The 9,755-nt window shown below is 47.3% G+C and overlaps 3 non-coding genes across 3 annotated transcripts; 2 read left to right on the forward strand and 1 right to left on the reverse strand.

Moving 5' to 3' along the window:
- The first annotated feature begins 5,563 nt into the window (after positions 1-5,563).
- TRNAK-UUU (transfer RNA lysine (anticodon UUU)) lies at positions 5,564-5,636 on the forward strand. The gene has a single exon. It is a non-coding gene; the product is annotated as a tRNA-Lys (tRNA).
- A 579-nt stretch (positions 5,637-6,215) lies between these two features.
- Positions 6,216-6,287, forward strand: TRNAP-UGG (transfer RNA proline (anticodon UGG)). Its single transcript has one exon. It is a non-coding gene; the product is annotated as a tRNA-Pro (tRNA).
- A 120-nt stretch (positions 6,288-6,407) lies between these two features.
- Positions 6,408-6,479, reverse strand: TRNAP-AGG (transfer RNA proline (anticodon AGG)). Its single transcript has one exon. It is a non-coding gene; the product is annotated as a tRNA-Pro (tRNA).
- Between the last annotated feature and the right edge of the window lie 3,276 nt (positions 6,480-9,755).

Raw genomic sequence — 9,755 nt, forward strand, 5'->3', positions numbered from 1 at the left:
CTGATCGCAGTCTTTCACGTGCCTTTCCACTTGTATGTCCAGTCCAGGCCACCAGTATATTTGCTTCACTCTCATTTTGGTTTTCACTATGCCGAGGTGTCCCTCATGTAGCTGGGCCAACAGGTGCTGGATCAATTTACTAGGAGGCACCACCTTGTCTCTTCGGTACAGGAAGATTCCCGAGTCCCTCACCGACAGTTCGTCGCGGACTTCATAAAATTTCTGTAGCCGCTCCTTTAACCTCTTCCAACCGCTGATTATGTACTCCTTGACCTCACAGATTTCTGCATCTCCATCATAAGCCTGGGCCCATTCCTGCTGGCTAATCACCCTTTCTGAGTCCTCCATTAACACTATCATCTCTTCATTCTCTGCATCGGGGCTAGGAGCTTCTTCCATGGCCGAGGCTCTACTTAGGTAATCAGCTACCATGTTGCGTGTCCCCGGTATATATTCCACATCATACCGGTACTCTAGTAGTTTCAATGTCATTTTGGCTTTACGTGGTGTGGCGGTCGCATGTCCACTCGAGGTAAGAACTTTGACAAGGGGCTTGTGGTCTGTCTGCAGTCGAAATCTCGTGCTCCACAGGAATTGCCTGAATTTCCCCATGGCCCATACCGCCGCCAGCATTTCCTTCTCAATCACGCTAAACTTCTGTTCTGTGGGAGATAAAGCTCTGGATGCAAAGCTGAGGGTCTCCACTGTTCCGTCTGCTCTCTCTTGCGCAAGGACTGCTCCCAGCTCTTTCTCACTGGCGTCCGTCGTCAGTATGGTCTGACCTAGGGGATCATACCCTAGGAGTGGTACCACTTGACTTATTTCCTTTTTTAACTCTTCAAACTCTTTCTGTGCTTCTTCATTCCACTTGAACGCTGTCTTGTCTCTTATCAGCTGCCTCAGTTGATGTGTTTTGGTGGCGCCGGGACGCCCCGTTGCCAGGGCAGCTGTTGCGCTTTACAAAACGCTTAACATAACATAACATAACAAAGTGCTGGACGAACTTACTGTAATACTCGGCCATCCCCAGGAAGGATCTCACTTCTTCTTTGCTGTTGGGAGCCCTGGCATTGCAGATCGCCTTCACGTTCTCACTTTTCGGCGTGATATTGTGTCCTCCTATCTCATGCCCAAGGTATGTGACTGATGTCATTCCCAGCCGACATTTCTCCCATTCTGCTGTCAAACCATTCATTTGTAGTACACTCAGCACCTTATTTAATTTTCTGTCATGGTCTTTCTGGTCCATCCCCATCACCAAAATGTCATCCTGGAAGTACTGGATGCCCTCGATGTCCTTGAACAGGCGGTGCATTAACTTTTGGAACACCGCTGCGGCCGAGGCAAGACCAAAGGGCATCCTGCGGACTTGATAGCATCCAAACGGCGTTATGAAGGATGTTAGCTCCCGGCTCGTTAGGTGCAGGTCTATTTGGTGATAGGCGGATGTGAGGTCGATGGTGGAGAACCACTTTACCCCTCTTGTTTTGGCTAGCATTTCCTCTATGCGAGGCAGTGGGAATTTCTCTACGATCAGGCACTTATTCACTTATCCACACACAGGCGCACCTTGCCATTTGGTTTTCTCGCCACGACTAAGGGCGCTAGCCACTCCGAACTGTCTATGAGTCCGATTATTCCCTGCTCTTCCAGTCTACGCAGTTCCTGTTGCACAGCTTCCTTTACTGCTAGGGGAACATTCCTCACCTTATGGGACACTAGATTGGAGTTCTCCTTGAACAGGATTTTGTGTGTGAACTTCTCCAGTTTGCCGACCTTCACTCCGAACACCTTCGGGAAGTCCTTTTTCATCTTCTCCAGGTCCGGCCAGCACTCATGGTCTGTCATCAGCACTTGTATGTCTCCCCCCGGGTCCAGTTTTATCCCCAGGTCTCCTTGATCCATCCACCCTAACAATGATGGACCCTTCTCCGTTACGTACAGCTTGCATTCCGCTGTTCTTTCTCTGATTTCGAACAGTAGCGTCCTGTACCCCACCATGGGGATGGGGTTGTTTGTGTACGACACCGGCTGTATGTCTGGGGGTTCTAATCTGGGTCCTAGGCTGGGCTCGAATTCTTCCTCCCTTACCGATCTCTGGACTAAAGTGTACGGGGATCCTGAGTCTATTACACTCTTGATCTTCACTCCTCCTATTAGCATGTCGCATTGTGGTTTACGGGAACGCTTGGTGTCTATTCCCAACACTTGCTCCTCAATGCACAACACAAGGTCATCTTCTTCCAGCTCATCCTCTTTACCTTCTGGTTGGTCTTGTGCTACGTACTTCACCACAGGTCTCTTAACTTTCCTGCGACACACCTTCTCATAGTGACCTATTAGACCACAGAACATGCATTTCGCCCTGAACGCCGGGCAGAGTTTATCTTGGGCTAAGTGTGTCGTGCTTCCGCACCTGTAGCACGCAGTCTTGCTTTCCGTTGCCTGTTTTCCTGTCTGTCCGGGTTTTCCCGCCCATCTGTTCGCTCCTTTACTTTCTCCTGGTGCCGTTCTGTACCTTCCTGAAGGTTCCGAATCTTCCACTCTGTTCACCATGGTCCTCTGGGCGGTCTCCCTTTTCGCTGCTTCGGCACATCGTTTCGATAACTCTGCTTTCTTTACCATCGCTATGACCTCCTTCATCGTCGCATCTCCGTGTGCCCACAATTTATCTTGTAAAGTCTTATTGGTCGTGTGCATAACGATTTGATCTTTTATGAATTCGTCCTGGAGGGCCCCGTACTTGCACGTTATCGCCAACCTTCTCAAAGCTGCGACATAGTTGTCTATGGATTCACCCGCTTCTTGCTTCCTTTGCTGGAAGTTGTAGCGATCAATGGAGACACACACCGCTGGACGATAGTGATTGTCCAGATCCTCTATGGCGTGCTTAAAGACGTCGACGTCCGCTTGTGGTCTGGTCTTGGGCACCAAATTAGTGAATACCCTTATTCCTTTTGGGCCTAGGTTGTGCAGGAGTATCCTCCTCCTCCTAGAACTGGGGAAGGCTTCCCCATTTTCATCTTCTAGGGCCTCGAGATAATTCTTGAAATATTCCCTCCAGTCTTCCCATTTCATCTGGGGTTCCCCTGGTTTGGGCAAGAATGGGATCGGCGCTGTAAGCGATGACGGTTGCATGCTCATCCTGGCCTGCTCATCCGGTTCCGCTCCCTGGTTCCTCGGGCTGCCCGGTGCGCTTGCGTTCTCACCTTGTGTCGGGTTCTGTCAGGGTTCTTCTGCGCCCCCTTCTCTGTGGTCCTCCAGTTCCCCCAGGGCCTCTGCGGGGTCTTATCAATACCCTACTGTGCTCATCCTCCTGGCTGCTGCCTCCTCCTGGCACTGGTGCACTTGGTGGGTGCCCACCGCTCTTTTGCGCTTCTGCTGCGCTCTCCCTGCTCCTCCAGCAACTCTGGCCGTCGTGTCTTCTTCTGTTGTGCCTTCCTCCACAAGGTGGGTCAGTATGGGATGTTGTGCCCCTTGTCTGCTGCCCCTTCTTTTTTTGCAATTTTTTTCTTTTTTTTGTGTGGGAGATCCCACTCCTCGTCGCCACTGTAAAGTTGCTCCTTTCGGCGTAGCAATAAGGAGGCAGCCCAAAGGTTTATGGGGGAAAAGACGCTTTTATTATCTCTGCTCGCAGGGAGAGCGCCGAGCGTCCTTTCGCGCCGACACTCCACTATACTAGCGCGCATGCGCAATCGTTCCGTGATTCGCGTCTTCGCGTGTTGCGTCATGACCCAACCCGCGAAGTCTAGAGCGCGACTCTACAGCTATATCTAAGGCCTTAAATTTAAAGGTAAAAACACCCATTGATTTCTGGACAATGGCTGTAAAAACCATTACTGTATTCCATGACACCAAAACAGTCCTTGTTCATACTTCATGTTTTACTTAATCTTACATTCTATAAGAGTGTGTTTTTTTCCCCATAGGTTTTTATTTGCATGCATCATGTTTCTGTGTGCCTGTGTGAGGTCAGGTTGTGGGTCGGTGTTTATAACAGGTCATCAGTGACCGCCCAGGGACTGATGCTGTGGAAATGCCAGTTTCTCACAGTGCCAGTCAGTGGGTCTTAAAAGTGTTCAGAATTCATGCTCATCCAATTCTTGGCCTCTCTGCAGATCGCCCAGAGCAGTGGCCATGTGTGCCAATTCTAATTGTGATTCTGTGCAAAAGTGTTTCAAAGAGGTACAAAGCTGTTGAAATGTGGACAGGGAGGAGTAAAAGAAAATGCAGTGCTTTCAAGTGAATGGGTCAGTTGTGTGGGGGATGTTGAACAAAAGGCGATGCAAAGATGTACAAGCAGGTGAGATTGAAAAGTGCGTGTTGAAGAGAAAGGAGGTGTGGTGTTATAGGTGCCTAAGAAAGATTTGTGTAAGAAGTGGGGATAAAAATGGCATGCCTCTTAGATAGACTGCAGAGAAAAGTGGTGTGCAGGGAAAGACGGGAGTAATTGAGAAAGTCATTGTTGTTACTCATGTATCTGATTCTGCTAACAAGCATTGGCAAAGCCAATAGATTTAGCTTGTTTTGGGTGCATGCCTGTTACTGATTATTGGTGGATACAATAGAAAGAAATTTCACAAACAGGCATCAAAATCCTGGTCGCATGGCACTTCATGGGAAGCAAAGGAATCTAGTTTGCATGCTTTTAAACAACATGCTTAATTACATAGACAATGCCTCTTGGAAATACGCCTATTTATGCTTCTTAGGTCATGCCGTTTTACAGATCCCCCACCACCCTCCACTTTTTCAGCCTACTTAAAGCCCTGCCCAGAATCTTCTATTTATTACAAATGCAAACTTTTTCACCAATCTGTTCATATGTTCCAACTAGTGTTTTTCAATTACAAACAAATGTGCCTAGTAGCGTGCCAATTATATGTCCCTTTCATTGTTCTGGACTTCTGGGAGATTGGTGGTATATCCGGGATCCACAGGTGAGAAGTTAGCCAAAAATCTGAAGGGGAAGATGAAGGCCTGTAGAGGGATCCATTGAGAGAGATAAAGACCTGCTAGGCAATAGGGACCAAGAGGAGCCATTAAGAGGCCACGTAAAGAATGGTTGGGTCATGAGAGGCCAAGAGAGCGCTGTAATACAGGTGAGTTCGAGGAAGGCAGATGTGAGGGCAAGACGAGACCTGGAAAGATGGGTGATGGGCCTAAGGAGGGGGGCAGTAGATGAGAACCTGTGTAGAAATCAGTAGGCCAGCGAGGGCCTTGGCAGCAGAGCCCACAAAGTCTAGATTGAAATCCACAAGCCCTCACAAGTGTCCGGCTATTGAATTCCTTACTGAAGTATTTTGCTGTAGTCCTTTCCTCCCAATTGTAGTATTATATGAATGTGATGACATGCAAACAGCAGCCTTCAATCTGCAGGCAGAATGCGGGTTGAGCACACTGCGGGGGAGACAGTCATGGTGTGAAACTCCCTGATGGATCCTGTCTGGACTGAAACTGAAGGGCTCAGGAAACAGGAAAGCTATGGAACAGTAGGAAGCAGCAGTGTATCAACGCACTGTTCCATTTCATATAGAAACACATGCAGAAAGCCGGACAACGAGCCCGGATAGCTCAGTCGGTAGAGCATCAGACTTTTAATCTGAGGGTCCAGGGTTCAAGTCCCTGTTCGGGCGGCTCGTTTATTTTTAATGATTTTAAAATCTATATTTCTATTTTGTTCTTAAACACCAACGCTTCTATCATGAACAATCATGGCAAGCTCTTTAAGGTTGAAATTCGCTAATTTCTCCCCCTTTCGATGTTGCATGTTGTCTCGTTGTCTCCTTAGCGCCACCTGCTGCCCGTCTGTCACAGTGCATCGGCTTGATAATTGGATGTGCAGTCTGTGTGCAGCGGATCCCAAACGGGCTCGCTGCTCGTTGACATCTCTGCTCTTTATCAGATACATCTGTTTTGCGTTTTATAAATGTAACAACCTTACCGCGTATATTCCATTTATAATTTTGGAAAGAGCCTTGTGCAAGGGAAAATAGTTTCTTTTATTAATTTCTTCTTGTTCTGAATCGTTTGAACCAAAAGGACATGTTCATTTTCTAACAGAAGTTACTGTGTGTGCCTTCAAGCATCTTCCCTCAACAAAGTCTCATGTTTTTTCCACTTCGAGTGCAGTGTGGAGAACCAATGCGGAAATATACAGCACGATCTCTTTGTCTGCAGACATTTAGACTCTCTAGGCAGAAAGGCTTCACAGCGGCTCGTTGGTCTAGGGGTATGATTCTCGCTTTGGGTGCGAGAGGTCCCGGGTTCAAATCCCGGACGAGCCCTCTTTTTAAAATGTTTTTTTTCTAAATAGGGGCATTGAAAAATCAGAAAGACAAAATTAAAGCTATTTCCTTATTTAACACACAATAAATAAAAATCTTGAATATGAGAAAAATAAAATGGGGCTCGTCCGGGATTTGAACCCGGGACCTCTCGCACCCTAAGCGAGAATCATACCCCTAGACCAACGAGCCACGTTAGTTGACGGCCGCATAGTACATATATGTACATTTTTACTGCTGAGAGCTGTACAGTCTGTAGCGATGGTGGTTTGAAGTAGACTTTTAAAGGGACCGCTCCATTAAAACCCACTCACTGAACAACAGAGAAGAAATTCTAACAGCAGAACTACAGAGATTTGTCCAATTGGTGACCTGCATTAAAAGTTAAATAGGACCCATAATGACACTTTACTCACCGCCACTAGAGCAGGGGCCCCACATGCAGAGAGAGCGCTGCATCAGGACATGCGTTATTTATACTTTGATAAATCTATTTTGTGCCGTCATTTTAAGGGCCATTTTCATCTCTCAGTAATTCTGACCATACTCGAATTTGCTTCTACGCCACTGCTTTAAATGGAACTATAGAAGTGAAGATGCTCACTATTTAGAGTATCTGCTTGCTCCTGAGAAGTGCCTGTACTCCACCATTCCATTCACCGCAGCACTGCGGAGAAGTGCACCTATTCACCCTTTCAAAGGAAAGAAGTGCAGGTACTCAGGGGCATATTAACAACACACGGCGAAAAATATCGCTGAGCGCGCTTAGCGCTATTTTTAGTAACGCCGGCTATCGCTGCTGGATTAAGATGCAAAGCGAAGCGTCATTACAAAGGCTGCTAACATGCGTTAATGCATGTTAGTACTACCTCATAAATAGGGCAAAACCATTATCTCAGCTTTTTGGGCTTTTAAAGCCAAAAAAGCAGAGATAAGTGTGGTGTTTATGTTGCCTCCTCCACAGACTACAGGGCAACTGGATAAAGTTTAGGGGGCATATTATCAAGGGGGTTTACCTCCGTTTTTTTGGCTTTAAAAACCAAGTAAGCGGAGATAAAATGATCTCCCTATTACCTAGCTGTCGCTAAAGCGACAGCTAGTAGGAGATAGCGACCCTCTTGGGCCCCACTTTGCATGTCAGTGATATTTATCACTAACGACATGCAAAGTGGGCGTGCCAAGATGTTAGCGACTGGAAACAGTCGCTAACATCGCTATCTCTTATTACCAACTTTTGGAGATATTTGCGCTAAGCGCGAATATCTCCAAAAGCTAACACCTGCCCTGAGCAGTTCTTAGCCATGTTATCCAATGGGAGGTGGATAACATGGCTAAGAGCATTAGCTCGGTAATGCATGAATATCACTGACTTTTCAGCGATATTCATGCATTGCGGCCGATTTTTATCGCATTTGCGATAAACCTTGATAATACTAAGGTTTATCTGCGATAAAAATCACCGCACATCAGCGGTACATTTTTGTCTCTAACCAAGCAATAGCGATAATTATCGCTATGGCTTGGTAATATGCCCCCATGTGTTTTATTATATATTTCGGGAGAGCGCCTGGAGACACGTCTAGTTTCGTGTCCTTTCCGCGCTCCGATGCCGCTCTCAAAATGGCGGCTGCGGTCCGCGTCATTACGCTGCAGCGTAATGACTAGACCGCTACACTACATATCTCCTCCCTTTTATTCTTTACACGGAAAAGCAATGTCTCAAAGTCTGTCAACCCTCTGGCTGTCCATCACCTCTCATATCATACTCTCTATACCTTGCTGGTCTTACCACCAACCTCCTCAACCAGGTTCGCCTCACCGGTGTAGCCTGCCGACCACTTGGCTCTCTTCTCCTGGTGATGTTACCCTCTTTCCGGCTTTCCTGGGGTTTCTCTGCTCACCACTGGGATGGGCTGTTCTGGTGTTCCACGCTTTCAGGGTCATTCTCACCTTCCAGTTCTACTTCATTTCCTCCCATTTTTTAGTTATCTTCTTCCTCTGGAGACGGTGGTCTGACTTCCTGTAGATTCAGGTTTCCTTGGTGGTGTGATTCTTCTCTGGCCCACTGCAGTATCCTATTGCATTTCGCCATCCTATCTTGGGACCATGTTTTTCCATCACTCAGGAGGGCAGCACTGTCATACACCTCCTTTACTTGTAAGGGCTCACTAAACTTGCTGTCTCCTTTTCTTTTCAGTTGGGCCAATTTGACTCTGACCCATTCCCCTCTTTCCAACTGTGTTTCCTTTGCGTTCCTTCTCTTGTTGTAATGTTCCGTGTATATCTTTTGGGCCCTTTCCAAGTTACGATGGACCACTGCCGCGGACCATTCACTCGTTACTGTGCGTTCCTTCCATGCTATGTTGTCTTTCGTGAACGGGTCACGTCCTCTCAATATTTGGAAGGGACGGTATCCTGTGCATGTCGGGGTGATCCTGTATGCCCATAGGTTACTTTTCACCTCTTTTTCCCAGTCCTTCCCCGCTCCTATCGCGGCTTGAATGGAACCCATGACTACAAGATTGAACCGTTCCGCCAGTCCATTGCCAGCCGGGTGATATATGGAGGTGTGCTTTATCTTAATGCCATTCCTTGCCATATAGTTGGTCCACTTCTCTGAAATAAACTGAGGGCCATTGTCACTCAATATGGAACGTTGGATACCTTCCCTGATGAAAGTCGCCATGAGGAACTATAGCACTCTCTCTGTGTCCATATCTTCCTGAATGTATATTTCTGGCCATTTCGAATACCTATCAATGAGCACTACTATGTACTTTTGTACTCCATGAGCATCCAGCACGGGACCCAGAATATCAATGGACAGCTCCTCCCACGAGTTTGCCGGGGTGTCAAATTTTCCCAACGATGGGCGCATCAACGTTTGTGATTTGTCCGCTCCTTGGCATTGTTCACACTCTCGGACGAATCTTTCAATCATGCTATCCATGGCTGGCCACCAATACATCACTTTCGCTCTCAATTTTGTTTTTACGATGCCAAGGTGTCCTTCATGCAAAATGGCCACTAACATCCGTGTTAGGGAACCGGCAGGGACCACTTTTTCCCTTCAGAATAAGAAAATGCCACAGTCCCCAATGGACAACTCTTCCCTTACTTCATAGAACTTCTTCAACTCCTGTTTCATGTGTCTTTTTTGGGCCATCCCTGGAGTATGCATTGTTTCACTCCTTCTATGTCATGGTCTTCCTCGTACGCTTTCACCCACTCCTGTTCACTTATTACTTTTTCATGGTCCTCCATGAATGCAACACTGTCCTCTTCATCTTCTGCCTGTGATGGGGCCTCTACCATGGCGGATGCTCGACTGAGATAGTCTGCCACTTTCTTCCTCGCTCCGGGAATGTACTCCACGTCATACCTGTAATCCAACAGCTTCACAGTCATTTTTGCTATTCGCGGGGTGGCATGCTCATGCCCGCTTGATGTGAGTACTTTGATCAGGGG

The sequence above is a fragment of the Lissotriton vulgaris genome, chromosome 1_1, assembly GCF_964263255.1.
Source record: "Lissotriton vulgaris chromosome 1_1, aLisVul1.2, whole genome shotgun sequence".
Taxonomy (NCBI): Eukaryota; Metazoa; Chordata; class Amphibia; order Caudata; family Salamandridae; genus Lissotriton; species Lissotriton vulgaris.